This window comes from Vicugna pacos, chromosome 3 (assembly GCF_048564905.1).
Source record: "Vicugna pacos chromosome 3, VicPac4, whole genome shotgun sequence".
Taxonomy (NCBI): Eukaryota; Metazoa; Chordata; class Mammalia; order Artiodactyla; family Camelidae; genus Vicugna; species Vicugna pacos.
Genome location: NC_132989.1, coordinates 10,051,894 through 10,076,228, shown reverse-complemented (window position 1 = coordinate 10,076,228; position 24,335 = coordinate 10,051,894). Strand labels below are relative to the sequence as shown.

General features: G+C 41.6%; 1 protein-coding gene across 7 annotated transcripts in view; it reads left to right on the top strand.

Annotated features, from left to right (window-relative positions):
• SGCD (sarcoglycan delta) overlaps positions 1–24,335 on the top strand; it is a 1,022,496-nt gene that overhangs the window by 377,461 nt on the left and 620,700 nt on the right. Inside the window, exon 1 of one of the 7 annotated variants that reach the window (XM_072954001.1) lies at positions 18,624–18,712. The exons of the other annotated variants lie outside the window; for them this stretch is intronic. The gene's annotated coding sequence lies outside the window, so the exon portion shown is untranslated. Of the gene's footprint in view, positions 1–18,623; positions 18,713–24,335 lie in introns of those variants that run through there. 7 annotated transcript variants of the gene reach the window in all.

Sequence of the window (24,335 nt, the reverse complement as noted above, 5' to 3'; positions counted from 1 at the left end):
ATGTTTATTGCTGTTAATATGGACCCCAGTCTCTTGCCTTAACAGATTTATTTTCAGTCAAATTATAATGTTTTTTGTTTGCATCATTCAAGCAAGAGCAAATTCTAATTGGTTTCCCTGTGGCATGGACCAGAGAAATCAAACTGGCTTGGTGCCCTCTTATACAATCAGCTGCAAACCTTCTGTAAGACTTCTCATTAGCTCCCCTGTGATATTTATGAAACCTGGGATTTGCTAATGATCTTAAATGGGGTTTGACTCTTTAGTGGGTGTTGGAGAGGGGAGTGGTGGAGAGATCAGAGGACCTTGAGAGACTTTAAATGCAAATCTTTACTGAACCATTTTTTGGTTATCAGTTACCCAGTGGGGTGTCTGACAAATACAGTATGAGGTCTTATTCCCCATCATCTGTGTGACGGGGTACCATCTGGGCTGGTAGAAAGAGACGTTAAGCTATATGATTTGGCTGAACTAATTAGTCAATGAATAAATTATCAAAACTGACAAATGCAGTTCACACCAGAAGTGACCATGGGTTTTAAAATTTTTATTAGCTCAGCTGAGTCTCTGAAAGAGTTTGTTTCTAAAGAAATGCATTACATGGGACTGGGAGCATGATTTCCCAAAACCAACAACAAAAATCCTGATTCCTCTTCTTTGTCTTTTAAACCACTGAATGCTGCACTGAAATGAAAAGCAAGATGCTAATAAACATCTGAGTTTCTTAAGCCAGATTGATGACACACATTAGGTCAATTTAAAAAAGGTACTCCTTTGTCTAATCTATCCTTGAGACAGATGCCTTTGTAAAGTCCCAAAGGCACAGCTATATAAATTTTCTGCTCAGGAAGCATTGATGGCTTTCTATTATTAAGATATGTAGCCTAGGATCCAAGGACCTTTCTAATCAATCATAAGAAAGATGACTAGTCTTTATTGGCTGTTGTGTATCAGACACTTTGCTAAACATTTCTGTGTGAATTAGATTATTTAATCCTTGGAACACAGTTGTGAGTTGAGCATTATAATGATCCCTATTCTATCAAAGGAGTAACTGAGGTTTCGAGAGAGTAAGTAGTCATTTGTCCAATGTCACGTAGCTAGCACATGGTGGAGGAACATAGGTGTGAATGTCTGTGTTGGCTCTGCCCCAGGGGTTCACCAGTTATGGCCTGTGAGCTAAGAATGCTTTTTCCACTTTTAAATTATTGAAGAAATCAAAATAAGAGCAGTATTTTGTGGTACGTGTCAGTTATATGAAACTCAGATCTCTGTGTCCATAAATGAAGCTTTGTTGGAACACAGCCATGCTCATTTGTCTCTGTATTGTCTGTGGCTGATTTCATGTTGCAACAGCAGAGCTGAGTAGCTGTGTGACAGAAATCATCTGGCTTGAAAATATTTATTATCTGGTTCTTTACAGAAGAAGTTTGCTGATCCCTGATCTGTCTAAATGCTGATCCCTGGTCTGTCTTAAGCTGTGCGTAATACTGCCTCCCACTGTGCTGCGAGGCCCTTTCTAGTCTAGCTGCTTGTGTGCAGATGCTCCTTGACATCTTTCATTCTCACCATGCCTGCTCCAGGAGCAGAATTTAATGTCAGCTCCACCCTCTGAGTGCCTCATGTATTTTCAAGTCCAGATCAGACATCACTTATTTCATTTTGGAAAGTTTTGGTTGTGAAAACAAATATATGTATTTGTGTGTGTGTGTGTGTGTGTATATATATATATACACACATACATACATACATACATATATACATGACTGAGACATTACGCTGTACACCAGAAGTTGACACATTAACTGACTACTTATATAAAATTAAAAAAAAAAAAGAAAGCTTTGGTTGCAAAAACAGGAAACCCTATTGAAATTGGATATTTTAAAAAGAGAATCCATTAGCTCGTGTAAGAAATATCCAGAAATGTGTCTCATTGAAGATACAGTTTCATCTGGGACAAAAATGATATTATCTGAACCTCTCTACTCTGTGCCTATAAATTAACCTAGTTCTTGAGGTCTATGTAATTCATGCCCCTCCTGCCATACCCAACTTTTTTCTCCAGACCTCTTGTTTCCCATCACCTAGTCCAGAATGGACAAGTAAACAGAGTCTGTGTTCCAGCCTTCTCAAAATAAAACTGATTCTCACAATGATTTAACTGTCTTAGGTCATGTGTCCTACTGTCCCCAACCTAAGATCTGAGGCCAAAAGAAGGAATTATACTGATTGGTTCAGAAGTGGATTAAACACATTCCTGAACTGATCACTGATGGCTGAAAAGATGGAATGCCCTGGTTGGATTAAGTCAATTTGTGCTTATCTCTAAAGCAAGGTGTTAGGTCAGCACCACTGCAATTACATAGATGAGAAATTTGGGATGTAATTGATTAAGAAGAAGCAATGGAAAAATCATTGCTAGGAAGGCTCTCCCAAATTCTTTCTCCATCTCCATGTCCCAAAGCCTCGAAGACTTCCATCTACCTGCACCTGCTCCTGGCAGGAGGAATTTTTCTTTCCTTTTTACTCTCATAGCCTTTCCCACCTGAAGCTTTAATGATAGTGAATTGTATATATTCTGTCTCTCTCAGTAACTGTTGCTATTTGATATTCTTCAAATAGAGTCTGTTATAATTATTGATTCCTATGCTGGAAACAGGAAACCTTCTCACCTAAACATTTTTTCCTTTGAGGAATCCTTATTTGGTTTTAAAAGCATATTTTGTTGTCCCTGTTAGGAGAGTGATGAATACTGCATATGAACTCTCCAGGCTCCTAGAATGTTCATTTCTATCCCCACAATCTCAGCCTCTGGAGCTCCATGGGATGGCGAGGACCCAGGGGCAGAGCCGAAGATGCTGGGAGGGTCAAAGACAGAATGTGAATCAGAAATGTCTCCTTCATCCATTTCTCCAAAGATACGGATTTCACATTTTAGCCTGACAAATGTGACCCATGTCATTTGGCCATAGCAAAAGGCCACACCACCATTTTTTTTCCCCACATCAAAGTGGTGAGATCAAAATCGCCCATGCTTGCCAAGACAAATGTACAGGATCTTTACAGAGGAGCTATTCGTGATAACCCAAAGCAGGAAATAATGCAAGCAACCATCGATAGTGGAATAGATAAATAAAACATGGTGTATGCATGTGATGGAAATCTCTCCAGCAATGAGACGGATGGTCTACAGTCTACAACCAGACCTAATAATATGAATGAATGTCACCTATTTAATGTTAGCCCAAAAAATCCAGACGCCATAGAATCTACTATGTGATTCCATTTGTACAAAACACAAACCTTGAAAACTACCTTCTGTTGTTACAAGTTGGGACAGTAATTATCCTAAAAGAAGGTAGGAGGGTAATTTCTGGGTGCTGGCAATGTTACGTTTTTTGCCTCATTATTGGCTGCACAGATGTGTTCATGTGATGTTTCATCTAGGTGCACATTTATGATGTATATACTTTTCTGTAAATTTTTTGTTTCAATGTAATTGAAATTAAGATGAAAAAAAAAAATGCCAGGCAGGCTATTTAAGTCCTACCGTACTTTGGTGTTTCCCCATGTCTCTAAGGTGGGACGGTGCTTTGAACTGCATGCCTGGATCTCCAGGTGGCCCGGGCAGTGATGGGCATCCGTCCTGTTCAAGGAATAAAAGGAGGTCTTTAGGTTACTGTAGACCCAGGCCTTGGCTGAGCTAACTAGCCAGGGTTCAAGTACTAGTGAACTTCCCTGGTCCGAAGCTCTTGTTTAAAATACCCACGTGTCCTATTGTCGTGAAGCAGAAGAGTCTGTGACCTTGAACTTTGTCCAGACTTTGAACTTCACAATGGATGCTTCCGCGCCAGCTGCTGGTGGCTCTTTCATGGGAAGAAAGGGTTTATCTGGCAGCCTGCAGTTAAACTTTCCTTCTCTCCCTGATGGGAAAGAATGAATTAACAGGTGTTTATTTTCTCTCTCTCTCTCCTTTGGACTAATCGCTTCTCACTTTGCAGTCTGAGGACTCATACAATTTGTGCTGCAGCTACATCTTTCCAGGTCAAAAACACAGTAATCCGGGAGCAGTGCCCCTGAGAGTTTGCATGAACTGAGGAGGAAGGTGCAGATTTGTATTGTTAAGGTCACTTTCATTCCCTTACTGTGAATACCACCAACATGCATTATACCACCTCAAAGTGGATATTTTCTTACTCCTGGGAATTTTTTTGAATGTACTTGAATTTGCCCATTAATGCTTTATGTTAATTGGCCTTTAGGTGTTCCTATTTCTGTCTTTGAACAGGTCAGTTCCTCCTAGCCTTTCATCATTTTCTTGGCCACACAGTAAATGTCCTCCATCTATCAATGCCTGCCTTGGTCTTGCCGGTCCAAAGGATGCATCCTGTTTGAAAATGTGGTTTCAGTGATGCTGAAAAAGGAGACGGGGGTGGCTGTTTGCTCTGTTGGTATTTGGTGTTTCACTTCTGTTTGCATCCTGATGCTGTAATGAAATATCATGTGGAGTTCCTATAGGGCTGATAAGCCATCCTCTGCCCCTAAAGATAGCTCTGTCTGTGCATTACTGCTTTCCAAGAAAATCTCTGTCATTATGCAGAGTGTTATGCATTTCCTTTCAAACCTAGTCATTTGCATTTTTTGCCTTTGAAAAGGCAAATTTGCTTTGAAAAGTGTAATGAAATGTGCCCAAGTGAAAAATGGGCCCTGAGGATGGCTGGTGCCAGCATGGGGCTTTAATTAAATGATTAGATGGCAATTTGATATGACCAGCTTTTGAACTGCATCATGTTATCATTTGGCTTTGGGAGGGGAGAACGCAGCTCGACCTTTCAAAACACTGAAAGAGAATATGAACTTTGCTTCCAGCCACCATAGAGCTGTGTGCACCATAGAGCTAGCTCTGTTCCTTTTCCCTGACCCCAGTCTCCCAGTTCTCGAGGTTTCTCATTTTTCCTAAACAAGCTGTGTCCTTGAATGCTCCCGTGACTTTGCATAGCCTGTTCCTGCTGCTTGGACTTCCCTTTACATTTCTTGCTTTTCTAGGGAAACCAGTGCTTCCTCAAAGCACAGCTCACTTAACACCCCCTCCCTTTATTGAAGCCCTCATTCATGCCCATAGACTGGGACTTCATACTGCATCACAGACAGTGGCTCATCAGCTGGTTAGTGACTACAAACTCCGAGAGACCAGCAGCTCCTAATCTTGCCCACCAGTCTCCCCAGCACCCACCGCAGATCCGACACACAGAAACCACTCAGAAAAATGTCAGCTGCATGTCGTAGCTGTGAGAGTTGAGTGAGCTGATGGAGCTGTGTTGTCTGTTAGGTGCCTGGTATGAACGAGGCACTTAGTAGATAAATGCTAATTTCCTGGACTCCTGTGGTCCTCGTCTTACACCTGGCCGCCAGGTCATCTTGGATTTTCCCAAACACATTCGGGTTTTTCTTGCCAGACTTAATGTGAACTTTGCACATATGCATTAAAATACTAAACTGATGCTAAAGTTTAACCTAAATATCTCTGTTAATTATTTTTTACCTAATACCTAGTGAGCATTTAATCTATTCGAGGAACTGTGCTCCAAACTTTATGTCCGTTGCCTCATCCAGTAGCGAGAGCTGCCCTTTGGAGGTGGACGTTCTTACAATCCTTATTTTATAGGTCAGACATGCAGGTGAGGTTAAGCTAACAGGCTAATAAATCTGGTCAATGGAAGACCTAAAACTATGTTAGCTGACTCCTAAATTTCGATACTTCTCCACCATACAGATAAAAGATCTCCCGTACCATTTTTCTACTTGTGAAAGAAAACAGGGAATTATTTCAGAGAGTTTTTTTTTTTTAAAGTATGTCTCCTCAGCAATTATAGACAGGTTTTTGCAGAAGTTTACTATTTCTTAAACTTCGACTCCTGAAGGCAAAGCACACTTTTGCTTCCCACCTAATAAATCAGCTTTCAGCTGAACTAATTGCAGAAGTGCGCGCACCTCACACAACGTAGAACAACACCCACACACATATACACAGGCAAGGAGCATGCAGGAGCTAAGCTGATGAGACATGAACCATACAAAACAAAGATAAAATTAACCCTGCTAAGATGTGCTAGATCTGTGGAGCAGCACCTGGGGTCCACCTGGTGACCCAAGGCTAGAATTAAAGCAATTCTTAAAGACCTGTTAGTAAAATAGGGAGACAAAGCTACTGGTAGAGGTACCTTATGGTTTTCTCTTCAAATTAAATGACTGAATGTAAAACTTCCAAAACATGGATTCTCGGTCTATTCTGTTGACAGTGGTAGTCCCAGGGTGCATGGTGTATTAGTCAGGGCCCTCCAGAGAAAGAGAACAATGGGAGGGGTGTGTGTATACACATACACACACATATACATGTACATGTAACCCCTATGTGATAATCCCTATAGAAATGTACAGAAAGAGATTTATTATAAGGAACTGGCTTCATGATTATCAAAGCTGAGAGGTAACACGATCTGCAGCTGACTAGCTGGAGACGTGGAAGAGTCTGCGGGGAGTTCATTCTGAGTCTGAAGTCCTGAGAACCAGGAAAGCCAATGGTGTATTTTGTAGTCCAAGAGCTAACAGGCTCAAAACCGAAGAAGAGCGATGTTTTAATCTGAGTCCAGAGATTGGAAAAGACCAATGTCCCAGCTCCATCAGGCAGGCAGGAGGAGTTTCCGTTCACTCTGCCTTTTTTGTTCTGTTCACGTCTTCACGTGATAGGATGACCCACCCACATTAGGGAGGGCAGTCTGCTTTACTCTGGCCACTGATTTAAATGTTACTCTCACCCAGAAGCCCTCTCACACAACACCCAGAGTAAAGTTTGACCAAATGTCTAGACACTCCTGGGCCCACTCAAGTTGACACAAAATGATGTACTCTGTAAGTACTTGATGATTTAATAAATACACAAATTCAGTGAATGCAAAGTTTTTAGAATAGAGGCTGGACCAGAATAAATGCCAAATTAACATTGTTATTATGAATTTTTCCCAAAGTATTTGAAGTATTCTTGAACCAGGGTGGACTTACAGCACATTATATACAACATGACGTGCAATATTTCACATTTGGACATTTGACTTTCAGTTCCAATATTATTTGTGCAAGCACTCCATTGTAGGCTGTATTGGACACACTGTCATATTTCTGGTTCTCCTTTGTGAGAAATAGTTACGTAACTTACTGTTAGCACACTTATATGTGATGATAGTTCTTTCCAGAATTGATCTAGGGTCAAATATATCTGCTGTGTGTTAGTGTGTGTGTGTGTGTGTGTGTGCGCGCGCACGCACGCACACGTGGTGGAGGAGAGGAGTTGTGTAGACACATTATAGGAATGTGCTGCCTATTTGTAGATGTGTTCATACACCGACATACCATTGCTTTGATGTTCACTAGTCAAAATAGTTATAGTATTAGAGCAGAAGCTTATGAACAGGAATAAATATATATCTATATCTATATATATACACACACATATGTATATATAAGTCTATTAGTAGTTATCTCTTAATGATCTCCTCTTTATTGGCTCTGAAAGGAAACTGGAGATAGAAGAAAATATAGGATCATCTCTATCCTCAAACAGCTTACTGGATTAGCTATAAAGACAGTTGTGTAACAATTAACTGGCAATGCAGATCTATAGGGAATCGAGTGTACTATACAGAGTATTGGCGGTGAGCACTTTTGTGATTCAAAGGAAAAGGAATAAGTATTACTGGTAATAGTTGGAGGAGGCGGACATGGAAATAATTGCATTTCCACTTTTAAAATTTAGAATGCTCTCTTCAGTATCCCGTTGAAATTGCATCCTTGCTCTGCTTGGGTTGGCTCTCCTCCCACAGCTTCAGTGCTCCGTTCCCTCTGGTTCATCTGGGGGGAGGGGGTGTGGCATGGGCTGAGGTATTCGTGTCATGATTTAGTTCCCTCTTGCTGTTTCTTGCGACTCTATCACAGATATTACTTGCTTGCAGGAGGCGATTTTATTGACTTGGCAGCCGGCTTGTTTGAAACAAGATTATTTTTGAAGTTAGGAACATCTATGACCAATGGAACGCTGACTTAAAAAAAAAAAATCAGGCTAGATTTAATCAGCTCTGAGGAGAAGGAATCAAAACTGCAGATGCATAGAGATTCTTCTCTGACAGATGACGAGTGCTCAGACTTTGAGCTTGTGTGGAAGATAATGAAGGCACTGGGGTTTACTTTCATCATTTTGGGAATACTGACAGTATGAGTTCCCCAGGGCTGCCATAACAAATTACTTCAAACTTGCTGGTTTCAAACCACCAAGAAATGTATTCTTCTATGGTTCTGGAGGCCAGAAGTCCAAAATCAAGGTGTTCGCAAGGCCATGCTCCCTCCAAAGGCTCTAGAGGAGAATCATTCCTCGTCTCTTTCAGTTTCCGGTAGCCCCAGGTGTTCCTTGGCTTGTGATAGTGTAACTCCAGTCTCTGCCTCTGTCTTCACATGGCCGTCTTCTTTGTGTCACTGTTTCTCCTCCTCTGTCTTCTCTTCTTGTTATAAGGACCTTTGTCATTGAATTTAGATGTTAATCTCAGATGAACGCATCTCAAGATTCTTTATTATATCTTGCAAAAACCCTTTTCCCAAATAAGTTTATATTCACAGGATAGAACTTAGATATATCTCTTGGGGGAGGGGCTGCTGTTCAACGCAGTTGACTTACCTTCCCTGCTTCTTGGGCCATTTGGATGTAGAGAGGAGCTACAATGTTAATAACATGGCATTGCTAAGAGCCAAAGGTTAAAGGACATATTGGGATAAAATGTGAGTGACTAGACAGGGTAATTTTCAAAGTGTGTTTAAAAATGTGTGTTAGTTGCTCCTCTGCTACTGGGGAAGCCTCCATGCATGAATAACACTGAACTTGAGTAGCAAAAGCATTTTCCAGTCTTTATAATTCAAATCACTTCTGTTCAATTAACATTTTCTCAGGATATTCAGTGACTTTTTTCTTCCTTTTAACTAATATTTTGCTCAAATATTAGCTCTCTTCATTACTTCAGATACACTCCAGAACATGAGTTAGGAAATCTGTGCTTTTTAAATTAGATATCAGTCTTAGGGGGAGGTTTGATTTCAGATGAGTAGCATTTTTCCATTTTGATACACATATATCTTATTGCCTAAGTCTATGTTACAGAATAAAGCCAGCAGAAGCCCAGGAAGTAACAGCCAAGAAGCTGTTGTTTCAACAGCTTTATCCCCAGAGCCCAGTACAGTGCTTGTCATGTAATATGTTGAATGAAAAATGTTCTATGACATATTTTCAAATGGATTAAGTGATGTATTTTGAGTCAAAATATGACCCACTCATTACTGACTATATTCTAATATTGTCTCTCCCTTCCTACCTAATTTGTTTTTCAACTGGGGATCAACAGTGCCATTTTGATCATTTCTTCATGCTTAGTTACAACATATGAAGACAGGTCAGGGAGGATACTTTGATTGTTCAAGGAAATTTTGGAGCACTAGGCTTTGAACCCAAGATTTATATCCAGAATCTCGCTAGTTTTTCACACTTGTTGTATGACCTTGGGTACATATGTAGCTTCTCTAATCCTCTGCTTTCTCATCTGTTCAGTCATTCAGCAAATATTTATTGACTCTCTTTAGAGATCTGGTGCTGTTCTGAGTGTTGGATGTAAAGCAGTGAACAGTAAAGACCAGCGTCCTCACCCTCAGGGATTTTAACCTAGTGTAGGGAGAGAGATTATAATACAAAATAATGAAGTAGTAAAGTGTATTGGATAAGTGCCATGGGGGAAAGTAAATCAGGAAAGGGACAGAGAATGCCGGGGGCAGAAAACTCATGCAGTTTTGATTAGTTTGGTCAAGGAAGGTGTCACTGAGAAGTGACATTTGATAAAGGTCTGAAGGAGTTGAAAAAGAGAGGCTTGCATGTATCTGGCGGGAAAGCATTTCAGATGGAGGAAGGAGAAAGTAGAAAGTCCCTGTAGTGGATGCTATGGTGTGCTGCTCAGATTCCCACACCGGTCCTGATGCATTCGTTCCCTGCTGGGAACTCAGCTGATTCCCTCTTTGGTAACTGCCTCCTCCAAGGTCACACTCTCTCCCAGAGCAGCCTGCATGGAACTGTTATCAGTGGAGCCTGGCTCCCTGCCTGAAGGCAAGATTATAGTTCCAGAGGTCAGATGTCTGAAATGGGATTCACTGGGCCAAAATCAAGGTGTCAGCAGGGCTGCGTTCCTTTCTGGAGGCTCTAAGGGAGAATCCATGTCCTTGCCTTTTCCAGCTGTAATGGCTACCCTCATTCCTTCGCTTATGGCTATCTTCTTTCATCTTCACAGGCAGCCACAGTGGGTCAGGTCCTCCTCCCATCGAATCACTCTGACCTGGCTCTTCTCCGGCTCTCTTTCCCACTTTTAGGTTCCATGTGATTACATTGGATCCACCCAAATACTCCAGAATCATCTCCCTATTCAGCTGAATGGCAGCCTTAACTCCATCTGCTACCTTTGTTTCCCTTCATTGTATAATGTAACATATTCATAGGTTCTGAGGGTCAGGATGTGGATGTCTTTAGGGGGCCAATATTCTGCCAGCCACAGGTGGGAGCATGAACACAGCATCCATCACAGCACAGAAAGCAAGAGCTGGCACAGGTTCAGAGGGGTAGAGACATGTGATGCTGGGAACTCGTGGAAGTTTGGTTTTTTTTTTTCTCATTATTTCATTTTTCTCAATAAAGTCAGGAGGGAGGTCAACAGCGTAAGAAGAGAGAAAAAGCTTTGGAAGTCCTCTAGGACAATGGGGGATGAGTTTACGGGGATAATGGAATAGTATTATTAGGCAGATGCTGAAGGCTCTGATCTCTCCTACCTGCCTCCGAGAATTGTGTGGGTTGCAATGAGTAATATATATAAAAGCAGTTTTTAAACTCTGAAGCACTATATTAATGAAAGTTAACTTCCATCGGTTGCCTGTCCTGCGCTGGTTCCTGTTCTATGTATTTGACATGCATGGACTAAATGAATCCTTGCAACACGACAAGGAGATAGACAGCTATTAACATTACTGTCACTTCCATGTTACGGATGTAGGAAGTGAGGCTTTAAAGGCGTGAAATATCCAAGGTCCCACGGCTGGAGAAAGGCAGAGATGGGGAAGAAACCAGACAGATGCTCAGAGTCCACCCTTCACCGCTCCTCTCTTCTGCCTTCCATCTCATGCATCAAATTCCCATCCAGAATTTGTGTTCCTTGAGGAGCAAGACCAGTGCCTTCTCCTTATCAGGAGATAATGTTACTTACTGCATCTAATAGAGGCAGACAGTGAATATCCCTGAATGAATATAAGCATGGTGACAATAAAAAAAAAAGTCAAATGCATAAGTCTTGACTCAGAGCACCATCTGAGTCCCGGTTTAATCATTTACTAGAAATATTGTGTAGTTAGCAAGTCCAAGCCTTGGCTTCTTCACTTGTGAGATGAAAAATAACCCGTGCCTGCAAGTTTTGCTGTGAAGAGCTGAAGTCCTGTAGGCAGGAGTCCCTGTGTCTGTCACAAGAATACACATAGTGGGCCTGGGTGGCTGTTCTGATAAATGCTGTGTTGAGAAGGAGGAGGAATTTCTCCTCTTAACCCCAAGCGAAACTCTTCACGTATTCCACTCCAGGACCATGCTGTCCCCAAGACCCCCAAATTTGGGAGTCTCTTCTGCAAAGACCACATCCCTCACCCTTTTCTTCTGTCTCTGCCTCCTTTTCCATAACAGAACTTCAGTGCATACAATTCAAGGTCTGCCCAAATGCAAGTTTACCAACAACTGTGGAAACCTTACTGTACCACTTGGCTACAGTGAGGTCATTTATGGGTCCCTGGCCTGACTTCGCAGTTTAATTGACAGAGCTGAATATGTTAAGCAGCCTTTCACAGTCATCCGTACTTCTCTCCCTGTTTCTTCATCCATGTGTTTATTCCGCTCATAGTTATGAGCCAGGCCCTTTGCCAGGTGCCCGGGGCCAGCGCTGAACCGTCTCTTTCATCCTCTCTTCGGTTCCTTTCCCTATGGTTTCTCCAGGTTTTAATCCTGAGTCCGGGCTGGAGACATTGCTTAATATGTCCCCCCATTTCATACAGCTTACAACAGAGGGGGTCTGGGCACTTAACTTCTCTCAGTGGAATCTTTCTCTTTGAATAGTGTCTTATTGTCCTAAGACCCTCCAACTTCACAGGTTTGAAATGTTTCTATTTTGTTTTCTTGTCTTTGATATGTGAGCCTCCTTTGTGGAGCTGCTTTTAGAGTAACTTTGGGTGGCTCAGATTTAAGTAAGTGCTGAATAACATTTTATACCTACAATCAATGTTTTAGGAGGTTTTTTTATTTAAAAAAATATGACTTGAAAGTGTTAGTAGTGCCGTTGTAATAGAGAGATTTTCTGTTTCACACTACATAGCAGGCAGTACACTAAGCAGCCTACATATTTACTTAGTCAACTCTCATAGCAGCTCCAAGAAAGGGGGATGTATTCTGCCATTTGGTTTCCATTTGCAGAAACTGAGACACTGAGGGATTAACTGATCTTCGCAAGGTCACAGACTACTGGATTTCAGAAGGTTCTTGTCTAGGCTTTTTTTTTTTTTAATTGAAGTACAGTCAGTTACAATGCATGAATTTCTGGTGTACAGCATGATGTTTCAGTCATACATACACAAACATAGATTAGTTTTTACATCCTTTTTCGTTGTAGTTATTACAAGATCCTGAATACAGCTCCCTGTCCTATATGGTTGAGCTTTCAAACTGTGACGTTTGACTCCAAAGCCCTTGTCCTAGGGCTAGAGAGGAAAAAAAACGTATTTTAGTCAAAAACAAACAAAAATCACTGATTATGGATCAAAACCAGAGATTTTGTGGTTCTGTAGAGTTTCCCAGGGCCTAATCCCAAAGACTTGACTTGGTCTTCCTCTCCCGTGGTCCCTGCTCCTCTCCTCCCCTCCTCCCCTCCTCGGTGCTTTCCTTCCCTTCCCTGCTCTCTCCTCCTCCTCCTCTTCTTCCTCCCTCCTCCTCCTGCTCTCCCTCCTTTGTCTCTGCCTCCCTCTCTCATGTTTTCTCTGCACCTCTCCTTTGATGCTCAAGATAACATCCATCTCCTTTTCTAGAAGCCCGGCCCTGCCAGGGCCCAGGGGAGGCCCTCAGAGGGACTGACAGAGCCTTTCCTGACCTCTGAGGGGCTGGCTCACATCGGGGGTGGGGCACCAATGTCCTGGCCCCAGGCCAGGTGGGCTGGATGGCTTTTACGCAGCATAAGGTGCAGAGTTCAGGCCAGCATCTCTCTCCCTTTGATCAGGCTCCAACTCCACGGTCTCTGAGCAGACCCTTTGACAGAAACAGTAAAAACCTATCATCCCCCAGCTCACCCTAGACAGTCATTTTTAAGATGGTTTAGTTAAAATTCATATTCAGAAAAAAATTAAATGCACCTGAAAGGGGAGCGGTGACCCCATTTTGCCTCACCAAGCCTAAAGCCTAACGTCTCTAGGAGCACCGGCATTGGGGTGTTGCGCAGATTTAAGACTTCCACAAAGATAATCACTAGGCCCTGGCTTTCTGTCTGCGTATCTACAGGGTCCTCATGCAGGAGGCTCTCTCCAGGACCAGGTTATACCCTCCCCAGGGCTCCAGCTTCTGTCCCAGAATGCTGAAGCAGACGCACACACAACAACCAGAGGTTTCCAGCTTCGGCTCTGTGTCCTGTGTCCCTGTGATTCCATGACTGTAACTGGAAATTCCACGTCTCACTCAGGCATTCTGATGATATGATGATGGGGCTAAGAATGATTTGGGAGAAAAGCTGTGAATCCAGTAATTAGAACTTTCAGGGACACAATGGTTAGTTATAACCTTTTTCCTGTCAGTTTCACTAACGGAAGTTTTTGAGGTTCTGGCAACGTATCAGGAGTAACCCAGCTGACCTTTCACTTGCCTCAGATTCCTGCCTAGTTGCTTCTGTAATTCAGTAGCTAATATTTGGAGAGGTATGCCTTGCTTAAAGACAGACAAATATGCTCCCCTTAATTTTTGAGCAATTAGATCTCAATTGAGTCTTTAAAAATAATTTTCCTTGCCTGATGAGTATTTACATTTTTCATTTTAATTCAGCTCCAGCTTTAATCTATATACTTTAGATGGGAAATGATTTAAAATGTTTCCCTGAAAACAAAGTATGAATCGCTGTAGCTATCCAGGTAACCAGTTACTCCTTTGGCGTTTAATTGGCCGGCTATTGAACATTGCAGCTAACAAACCCTGCGGGTACTTTATGATGAGGACTAGTGGAGATTAAAAATCCAATTAGCCATGCTATATGTTGCTCACCTCCTATCACCTGGCAAGGTTTAATCTTTACTGGACAGAAATAAAGAACAAGAGTTATCAGTTATTTCAGAAAGTAGAAAAGTAAGGCATTTATTAAACCCAAGGTAGGATTTTTTTTTTGGTCTTGCTTTTGGTCTGTTGTAGAACCATTTGTTAAAAAAATCTGCACTTAATACAAGCTTTTACAGAAGATACAGGTTCTCAATGAAAAGAGCTATTTAAAAAAATTTAAACACATGAAAACAGAATGGTATTTGTTATGGTAGAGACTGCTCAGTTATCTGCTCAGTAAGTGGAGAACATGGAGAAAAGCTCATGCAAGTTACTTAGCAGGTTTCTAGAAGGAGTTAAGCAAGTGGTTGTGGTCTGAAGGCTTTCTAATAATAATCATAAGTACAAATAATTGTTAAGCACTTACTGTGCGTCAGATGCTTTATTGCATTTAATCACGGCACCACCACGTGAGTCAGGAATCATTAGAATGCCTGTATTACAGATGAGAAAACTGAGGCTTTGAGAGGTGATAAGACGTGTGCCTGGTCACCGAGCAGTCCAGGGTAGAGTCAGAATTTAAACTCAAGTCTGTCTAAGAGCTAATTTTCTTAATCACTCTGTTTTATGATGCCTTACTGAACTTAAGAATACCGTTCTTTAACGTGTCTATGGTGTGTATGTCATTCCCTGCAGGGCCCACACCTTAATTACCAGTCTAGTGTGTATTTGGGCTTTGGCCTGCAAAGGGCACTGACAAGACTCTTCCTGTCCTTCTGCTCTACTGAATTGTGGTAAGGACTCCTGGTACCCTCCGCTAGACACCGTTCCAGTGGTTTCTCTGCAGCTACTGTGCCTCTGATGAGCCCCGCAAGCCTGTGTGCTGGAAGGGCAGTAGCAGGAGCAACAGGAAATACAGCAGCAGTAGAAAGCAGCGGGCTGTGCACGCTTCACCCGAGTGTGGCAAGACTGAAATAAAAAAGTGCCCCTGAGCCATTCAGGGAGATGAACGGGGCCAAGGCATAGGTCACCCCGTGTGGGCATCCTTCACCGTGGGTGGGGTGGTAGAGTAGGTGCTTGATTGGGCCTGCACTGTGCATGCAAGACAGGACTAAGTGGCATGGGAAGACCCAAAGGAAGCAGAAAATCTGGGCTCTGATGCAGGAGGGTGTTTTTAAGAGACTGGTTCCTGATGAAACCACCAGCCCTTAAATATCAAAATCTTAACGCTATCTTTTTAAAGTTTTCACCTTAGTGATCCATGCGCTCACTTCAGCAGTGCTGCCAATGCTCATTTGCAAAAGCCCTTTGAAAAATTACTTTCAGAATTATTTTGAGGCACACAGGAAAATCTGACTCAGGAGCAGGCCTCAGTTCTATTACCCAGTTTAGTCACCTGCCTGCTCCTGGCCCTGCGCTAATTTGAACTGTTTCCAATAATCAATGCGAACATTCAAGGACAGAGGTTTTCTGTCGTTGTGAGTGTTGATGAAAGTACCTTACACACCATTAAGGCAATTCCTAAGCTTGTCTTTGGATCCTCCGTAGTGACCAGTTTATCAGCCAACCCATCACACACGTTCAACAGAAGTGTATTGACTTTAATTGAAAAGGAAAACAAACAAAAGTTCCAAACGCTGGCAGTATCTCTGGAATAATGTAGCATCTTAAGACAAATACTTTTCATCAGCAAGCTTTGAGATTTATATTCTTAATTTTATTAAATCAATTACTTGGTTTCTCCCTGAAGCATTTATCTGGTTATAACTGTGTCTGATTAAAATGAGTCAAAAAGTCATTAAATCCCCCATTCCATGGATCAGTGTATCTGAGCCTCCCTGTTTTGCTTGAGAGTTGCCCTCACTGGCTCCCAGAATGATTTAGGACAATAACAGTGGTGATGATGATGACATTTCTTGAGCCCTAACTTCATTTTAGGCGTTGTTCTAGTCATATTTCTTGTATTGTCTCATTTAATCCTCATGACCTCCATAGGAAAAGATGACTATTCTTAAGCTTCCCATTCTGCAGATAAGAAAACTGAGACTCAGGGAGTGGTTTGTACAAAATTCCATACCTAATAAAGGTGATCTGTTACTGAGGACGAAACCCAGCCTTCTTCATTCTCTTTTCTGCTCTTGTGCTGATGTACTCAGAAGGTGCTCTGTTAAAAAATCAAAGTTGACTGTTTCATTGTATCTTTCACAACTCTTTCATCTTTTTTCACATTAAATAAAAATGAGCCCAAATAGTCAGAAAAATAAAAAGCCCCTGAAATTGCAGCACCAAAAAGTTGATGCCTTGATGCGTGTCATTGCAAATATCCAGATTTTGTTTATATTCCATAGCCCTACAGCCCTCATTGTGCCTGACTTGATTTCTTTGGAAGATTTTGGTGAAGATGCCTGCAAACGTGCTTGGCTAGTTTCTTTTACAGTCACTTAATGCTCTAGGCAGAGGAGAACCATCTGTATGTATTTGAGATCTGTTTTGCTTTTCTATGATTTTATGACCAGAGTGCTGTTTTTCCTTAAGATAGTTGGATATTTCCTTTTGGCCAAGACGTACTTCATTGTCTTCCTTTCTGCCATGAAGGTGGGAAGGGAAGGAGGCACTTTTTATGGGTTTAGCTGATGTGCTGGCTTTGTGTTCTGCAATAAATATCCACTTGCTAATTTAATCTAAAAACACTTATTAAGGTTTCTCGGTACAAAGATAAGGGTGCTGGGCCTCTAAGAATGGACTAAGAATGCACAGTCTGTGACAGAGCTAGGATTGGATGGAAAATTGTGACTAGGAAGGCCATGCAATTTCATTGCATCGCGTGGCCAGAACTCCTGCATCCCTGCTGATGGGTCAGCACCTGGCATAGCTGTCCAGCTCTACTAAGGAAAGGCCATTCAGCTCCCACCTGTATGTGTAACTTCCCCCCGCGACTCATGTAGGTGCATGTCAGGGTAGATTTCACATTCCTTCTGGGTCTTGGGACATCCAACCCTGGAGCATAGTAGCAACCCTGTCTGGCGAAACAGGGAGGTTCTAGAATTGTTCATGACTGACTGATTGCAAGGGGGTGAGGACTGTTGAAGCAACTTGCAGAGAATGGGGCCAGAGTGCCCATTGCCTACTCTCAGAATGCTGAGACAGACTCTGCAGTTCTTGTCCTGTACAACAGAAGATGCATGTGTTGATCCTAAACATTCTCTCTAATTTCTGCAATGCTGGGCCTAGATCTTGCTTTGCAGTCCTTCCCTTTGTCTTAAGTAGATTTCCATGGTATATGGTCCTGTACCAACATCTGTCTCCCCGATGCATCCTAGCCTTTAGCCTACTTCTCACTATTAGAGGCACTTGCTTCGTGACCCTGGTCCCCTCCCAGCAGATGAAGGATCTTCCCTGCTAGGGACTGTTTTCGCCTCTATGTCTATCGTAGTTCAGATCCTGCCTGCAGCTAATGATGCACAGTGGATAAATCTCTAGCCATTGCAATTGGGACGTTCTTCCTTGTTTCCCACTACACTTCTCTCTATTGCCGTATTGCTTAGCTAATGTTAATAAATATGGGTAGGAGGCCTCGAAGGAAAGAGACTTTCCCTGCCTGTATTCTCTTCCTAAAGTGATAGTTTTGCTTCTTTGAGTTAAAGCTATTTTTTTTTTAATTGTCGGTAAATGTTTGCAAATCTGTTAAATGTCTTAAAACAGCATCCATTCACTTAAAACACAAACCTGGAGAAATTTCTTGATGTCAGGAGAGGTATCTGGGAGTCTTATGTTATATGTATTCTTGTCAAATCCCTATTGAACCACCACCCTTTTAAATAAGTGCCCACCCAGCCAGTGTGAGTCCACACCAACTTGACTTCAACATCCTAAATGTTGACATGTATTCCAGTCTCAGAGCCACAGAGAAAGCAAAGTTTGGTTTCACACTCTGGGATCAAGTTCTGTATCTTCCCCTGCCAGATGGGAAAACCGGGGCAAGTTCTCTGGCTTATCTGAGTCTCAGTGTCCTCATCTAAAATGAGGGTAATAATACCCTTTCTTACTACTAGAGGGGATACAGGAAATTGATAAGGCACTGTGAGGGATGGCACTTATAAACGCTAGCCAGAAGTCAGAATTCTGTTTTCATGGCAGCATTTTGAAAACATTCCCTTGAGCCACATTGGGATTCGGGAGACTGTGGGATGCGACATGGCGTGTATCACTCTGCCAGGGTTTGAATCACCTGCTTGTGTGCCTTTGAGTGAATATGAAAGCTCTGTGAGCCTCACTTCTCTCCTTTTTAAAACGAGAGTGACAGTAGCAGTCCTAAGGGTAAGTGCTTGCTCAGAGTTGCCCAGTATTACTACTAATTGGTTTTGTTTTGTTTTGTTTGTATTACTACTAATTTTGGTGTTAATATCAATAGTAATACTGGTTTGCATCAGACAGCAGACAGTCACCTAATGTCGACTGACTTCTCGAGCTTCCATTCCACCAATCAAGGTTTCACCAGCTGCTGCTATTACCAGTCGTGCGTTTTATTTTCAGTTCTCTTACAAAGGACAGTTTAGGTTTTCTAAATAAATACATCTGTAGAAACCCACACGTATTTTGTGTAGCTCCTTCTTTGCTGTCTCACACACTGGAGATTTGCTGTGATCATTGGTGGGTAGTTTTTCTCCGGATCACTTCTTTCCTCTAGCGTCTTCCCTCGTTTCACGCTCCAAGTTGAGAGAGTTTAATAATTTGCTGGTCGCCTCAACGCCTAGTGGCTGTCAAGCAGCCTGGGGAACTGAAGCTGAGTTATGCCTCCCCTGTGATGAGTGTCTCTGTCCATTTAAGGTCCACTTATCATCTTGAGCCCTGGGCTTAGTGAGAGAAGACTTGTTACACTTGGAGGGAAGTTTCCTGTGTCACAAGCAGAGGTAGAGGAGCATGTTGTGAAACCAGCTGCCATGAAATTGAATTACAGGTGTCGTATTCTTCCAGCCTCAAATTGCTCCATTTTACCACGGCCCTTTCTGTTTGTTTGGAACAAATAACTGCAATTTACTAGGATGCCAGGAGATGACGGTCTAAGCAGTCAGAGGGCGTTTAAGGTTTCCATAATGATGGAAAATTACTCCTATCCATTTCAAGTATGGTTTCTCTCCCAAGCCGCCGCATTTAAATGTGAAGAGAGGAAATCCCTCACCTTTTAATACTGTTCTCTCAGCACAATGCTCTTTAAAGGCACTCCAGGTTCCTTCACTGCTCTTAGCCACACACCCAATCAGTTTTATTTATTATCCTCTGGAATATGCTCAGTAATGACTTCTGAGGCAGCCAGGAGGGAATGGACAATTTGCTTTCGCTGCTTTGATCTCCTCAACCCATTTCCTCTTAATTTGGTGGCGATGGTGTGAAGCTTCTGGAAACAGGAGTCCCAGAGACACTTACGGAGGAGATCTGCAAGACACCTTTCTTCTTCCTTATAACTGAACATTGTTGGACGTGATCTCTATCCTCACCTTCCTCTTTCAATGTGTTTTAGCTTTCCAAGGAGCATTCTTGTTTTCTTTTCAAGAAGAAATGTGAACCATTGTAAAGTTTTTTTCCCCCTTTCTCCAGGACTGTTCACAGACAAACTGCTTCAAGATTGTAGGGTGGTTGGGATGTGCTGGTGGTGGTGATCATTTTTATTTAAAACAGGCACTAACGTGGTCATCACTTTCTCAGAGCCCAGCAAAGGCAGGATTGGATGAAAATGTGTATTTTTGGTGGATGTTCTAAAGTTAAAAATAAATGGCTGAGTTTCCAAAAAGGATAACTGCCTAGTGTTTGAGAGATTGCTCATGAATGGAAACTTGGAACTAGGTGGAGGATTTGCTTATTTGTTACGTGTGGCACATCAGTGGTTTCAGACTCCGTTCCTAAGACACTGATGGTCTTAGTCATTTTTTTTTTACTGTATAAATAGATATTACAACATTCTTTTTGTAAAATTCCTGTAATGAAGAAGAGAGGAATTTTACACTTGCATCCCCACCCTCTGGCCTATTCCTTGCCCCATTAGTACTTGTTGGGTGTGTGTATCTTCCAGATACTTCGACATGATGCACATTTATTGCTGCAGAAAGCCATATATATATATGTGTGTGTGTGTGCATATATATACATATATACACATATATACACACACAGATAAATATATATTTCTTTGTGATGGTTTTAATTAAATGGGATCATATTTTATTATTATTTCTGTGTTTTTTCTCTTAACACTATATTTTGTAGATTGTCCACATCAATGCATATAGATCTAGGACTTTTTTTTTAAACACCTTTATTGTGGTATGATTCCTGTACAGCAAACTACACATATTTCAGATGTGCAATTTGATGAACTTTGACAGATGTATACACTCATAAAACCACGACCACAATCAAGATAGCTAACATTTCCATCAGTCACCAAGAGTTGCAATTTTCGAATTCCCAATTTATCCCTTCCCACCTCCTTTACCCTCTGGTAACCATAAGTTTGTTCTCTACATCTGTGAGTCTGTTCCTGTTTTGTAGATAAGTTCATTTGTGTCCTTTTTTTCAGATTCCACATATAAGCAGTATCATTCGGCATTTTTCTTTATCTCTTCTTTTTAAGTGATTATTATCCCATGATATCGATGTACCTATTTAACATATTGATGGACAGTTCAATTGCGTTATTTTACTTTTATCAAAATGGTGTAGCTGCGAACATCTGTGTGTATGTCTTTTTATGCATGTGCATGCTGGACCCCTAGGATAGACATCTAGTTTTTATTGCAACAGTACATAGTTGGAACCTGGATTAAAGATGGTTTATGGAGACAGTGCTAACTGATACCAATTTGCAAGAGCATGTGAATTTTGGCCCATGGAGTTACACTGGGCAAAGGTATTAAGTTAAATTAAAATAAAATGGTGATTTGTGTTTATTTGCCTGTAAGAAACTCTTGTCAGTCTGAACATGCATACTTCATGATGGAGAGAACTGGGAAATTTTTTTTAAAGTAAATAGAAGAATTCATGGTAATCAACTTTTGGATCATTTCCCATAAAGTTGAAAATGAATGTGTGCAGGGATGGCTGAGGAACATTGAGTCGGGATGGTTGTACCATACTAGGCAGAAGACATGTGGTATGAGGACAGTATGAATGATGTCTGGGATGATACCTGAAGCTGGATCAGCCTGGGTTTGAACCCTGAGCCTCTAACACAGGAGGCTTGGGGATCCCTGGTAGCTCACTGTTTCTAAGTTTCCTGACAACAGGGTTGGCCATAACCTGCCTCTTGGAGGTATGATGAGGAGGAAAGGAAGGAGTTAGTATGTGTAAAATGTCTAGCACAGTACCTGCCGCCCAGTGGGTCATCTATAGTATATCATTTAGAAAGTATTGTTATGCTAAACAGTCAGTCAATATCCTTATATATTGGCCAAATTTACTTATAATCTCACTGTCTGCTATTTGCTCCATAAAAGAGACAGCCAGCTTTGATAATCTTAAAGATCCTTTGCAGTTTTTTCATTTTGACAAGTGGTTCTTCCTTTTGAACAATGAAAGTTTTGTCCATTGTCTTTGTAAGCCTTTTAGTTAACAGGACACACACATACACACACAATATAGATTTGGTTGACAACACCATAGGATTCAGACCCTTCCAAGGGAGAGCCTCAAAACAGTCAAGGAGTCAGTCCCAATCTGGAACAATCCAGGTGTCAGCGATCCCCTTTACCTAAGACAATAGTTGATCTAGGAAAAGAGCCTTCCCGTTCACTCTCCTAGCCCTCAACCCCTCCCATCCATCCACTCACTCATCCTCCATTAGGATGACCACACTATTCCATGACATGGATGTAACACAACTTATTTTAACATATTGATGGGCATTCACATTGCGTTATTTTGCTTTTACAAAAACTGTTGCTGTGAACATCTGTGTGCATGTCTTTATATGCACGTATGTGCTAGACCCCTAGGGTAAACATGATGACCACTTGCCCTCAGGCTCTGTCTCTCCCAGTGGGCGGTACTTGTGCGATAACCATTACACTCTATTTAACTGTTATAACAACAGCTAAGCCACTATCATTTATTAGGGCATTTATATGCTAAACATTTTACATACACTAATTTGTTCATTCATTAGCTGATAAATATTTATTGAATGTGGTTTATGTGCTAAACATTAATCTAAGTGCTGGAGGTACAGCAGGAAACTCAATAAACTTTCTGCCTTCATGGAGAATTTATTTATAGAGTTCCGGATAGACAACAAATAGATAAACAAACAACTGATATCATTCCTTCTAACTACAAATCAGTATGAAGAAAATAAAGCAGGTAACGATGAGAGAGGCTAATTACACAGAGCTGTCAGGTGCCCTTTCTGAGGTCCACTCGAGCCATGATTTGAATGATGTGATTGTAGCACAGATTTTGCCATATATGTATGCATAGATGTTATGTATGTGTGTGTATATCACTGCAAGGCAATCATTACCCTCCCCAGTTTACAGGTTAGTAAACTGACTTAGAGAGGTTAAGTATGCATTAGATCTGTTTTTCAGTAGCACGTAACAGAACACCCATCAAACAATGACCTAAGCCAACAGAAATTAATTTTTCTAAATGAAAAGAACTCTGGGGAAGGAGGCAGCTCTTGACTTTGATTAAGCAGCTCTGTGACAGTGAGGTTCTCATCTCTGTGATACTCTCAACCTCCTCCTCTTAGACTTAGCATGGCTTCCACAGGCGATGTGTCTGCATTTCAGGCAGGAGCAAGGAAGGAGGAGAGGCACATGTTCCCTCCCGTGTCTCTCTTTTATCAGTAAAGAAAGTAGACTCGCCAGATGGCCTCTGTAGTCTTGTTGGGAAGATCCTGTCTCCTGGCTACCCCTTTCTGCAAGGAAGACTGAGGAAGTGGTTATTTTAGATTTGTCTTTTCTGTACAGGAAGAAAGTCAGGAAGAAAAGGGACATGAGTGTTGGGTTGCTGTTTGCTTTGCCATGAGTTACCTGCCCAACAGCACATGCGGTAAGCCGGGTCCACCTGGAAGCAAAGTTCTCTTCTTCTAATTTGTCATTATTGGGTTCGTTTGGGATAGCCAAACTCTCTTACAGGATCTGAAGGAGGTGACTCATGTCAGGGGCAGCTCCTAGTAAAATAAAAGCAGCACCGCCTGCTTTCACAGGAGGTTACAACAAGGATTTGATTTCTGTATGACTGTTATTGATAATATCACTCTCTTCTAAGTGTAATTCCCAGACATGGGAATTTTTCTCGCCCATCATCTCCTGTGATCAACCTGTTCTTTTATAAGTGTTTGCCTATGACTGATGCATGAGGGTGCAAATCCAGAAATCACAAACATGCTTGCAGAAGCAATTTAGATACTGGTGACAGGGAAAATACTGGAGTGACTAATGTATCTTCTGAAGAAGTACTGATAGAGTATTGCCTAGGAGATGTCCAAAGTTACAGAATTCTTCATACATATGGAGTGTCCTTTGGTTTATAATTATTTTTACCTGTATTGACTCATTGGCTTTGCTCAGCTAGCCTGGGAAGTGATGCAGAAATCCTTATTGCCATTTTACATGGCTAAACTGATACGTAGAAGAAACGACATCAGCTAAAATACTAAAATAAACTTAATATTTCCTCATGTATTTACACAGACACACACACACACACACACACACACACACACACACACACACACACACACACAAAACCGCTCTGTTGAAGCAGATTCACTTACTCCCCTTCAAACAGAAGACTACCCTGAATCCTCTCCTATCTAGAAATTCTCAACTGTCGTTGGTGAGACACAGAATAATCATTCCTAGACTATACATCTATTCACTTGCTCTAATATATTCTTCTTTAAATTTTTATTTTATTGAGTTTTAGTCGGTTTACAATGTTG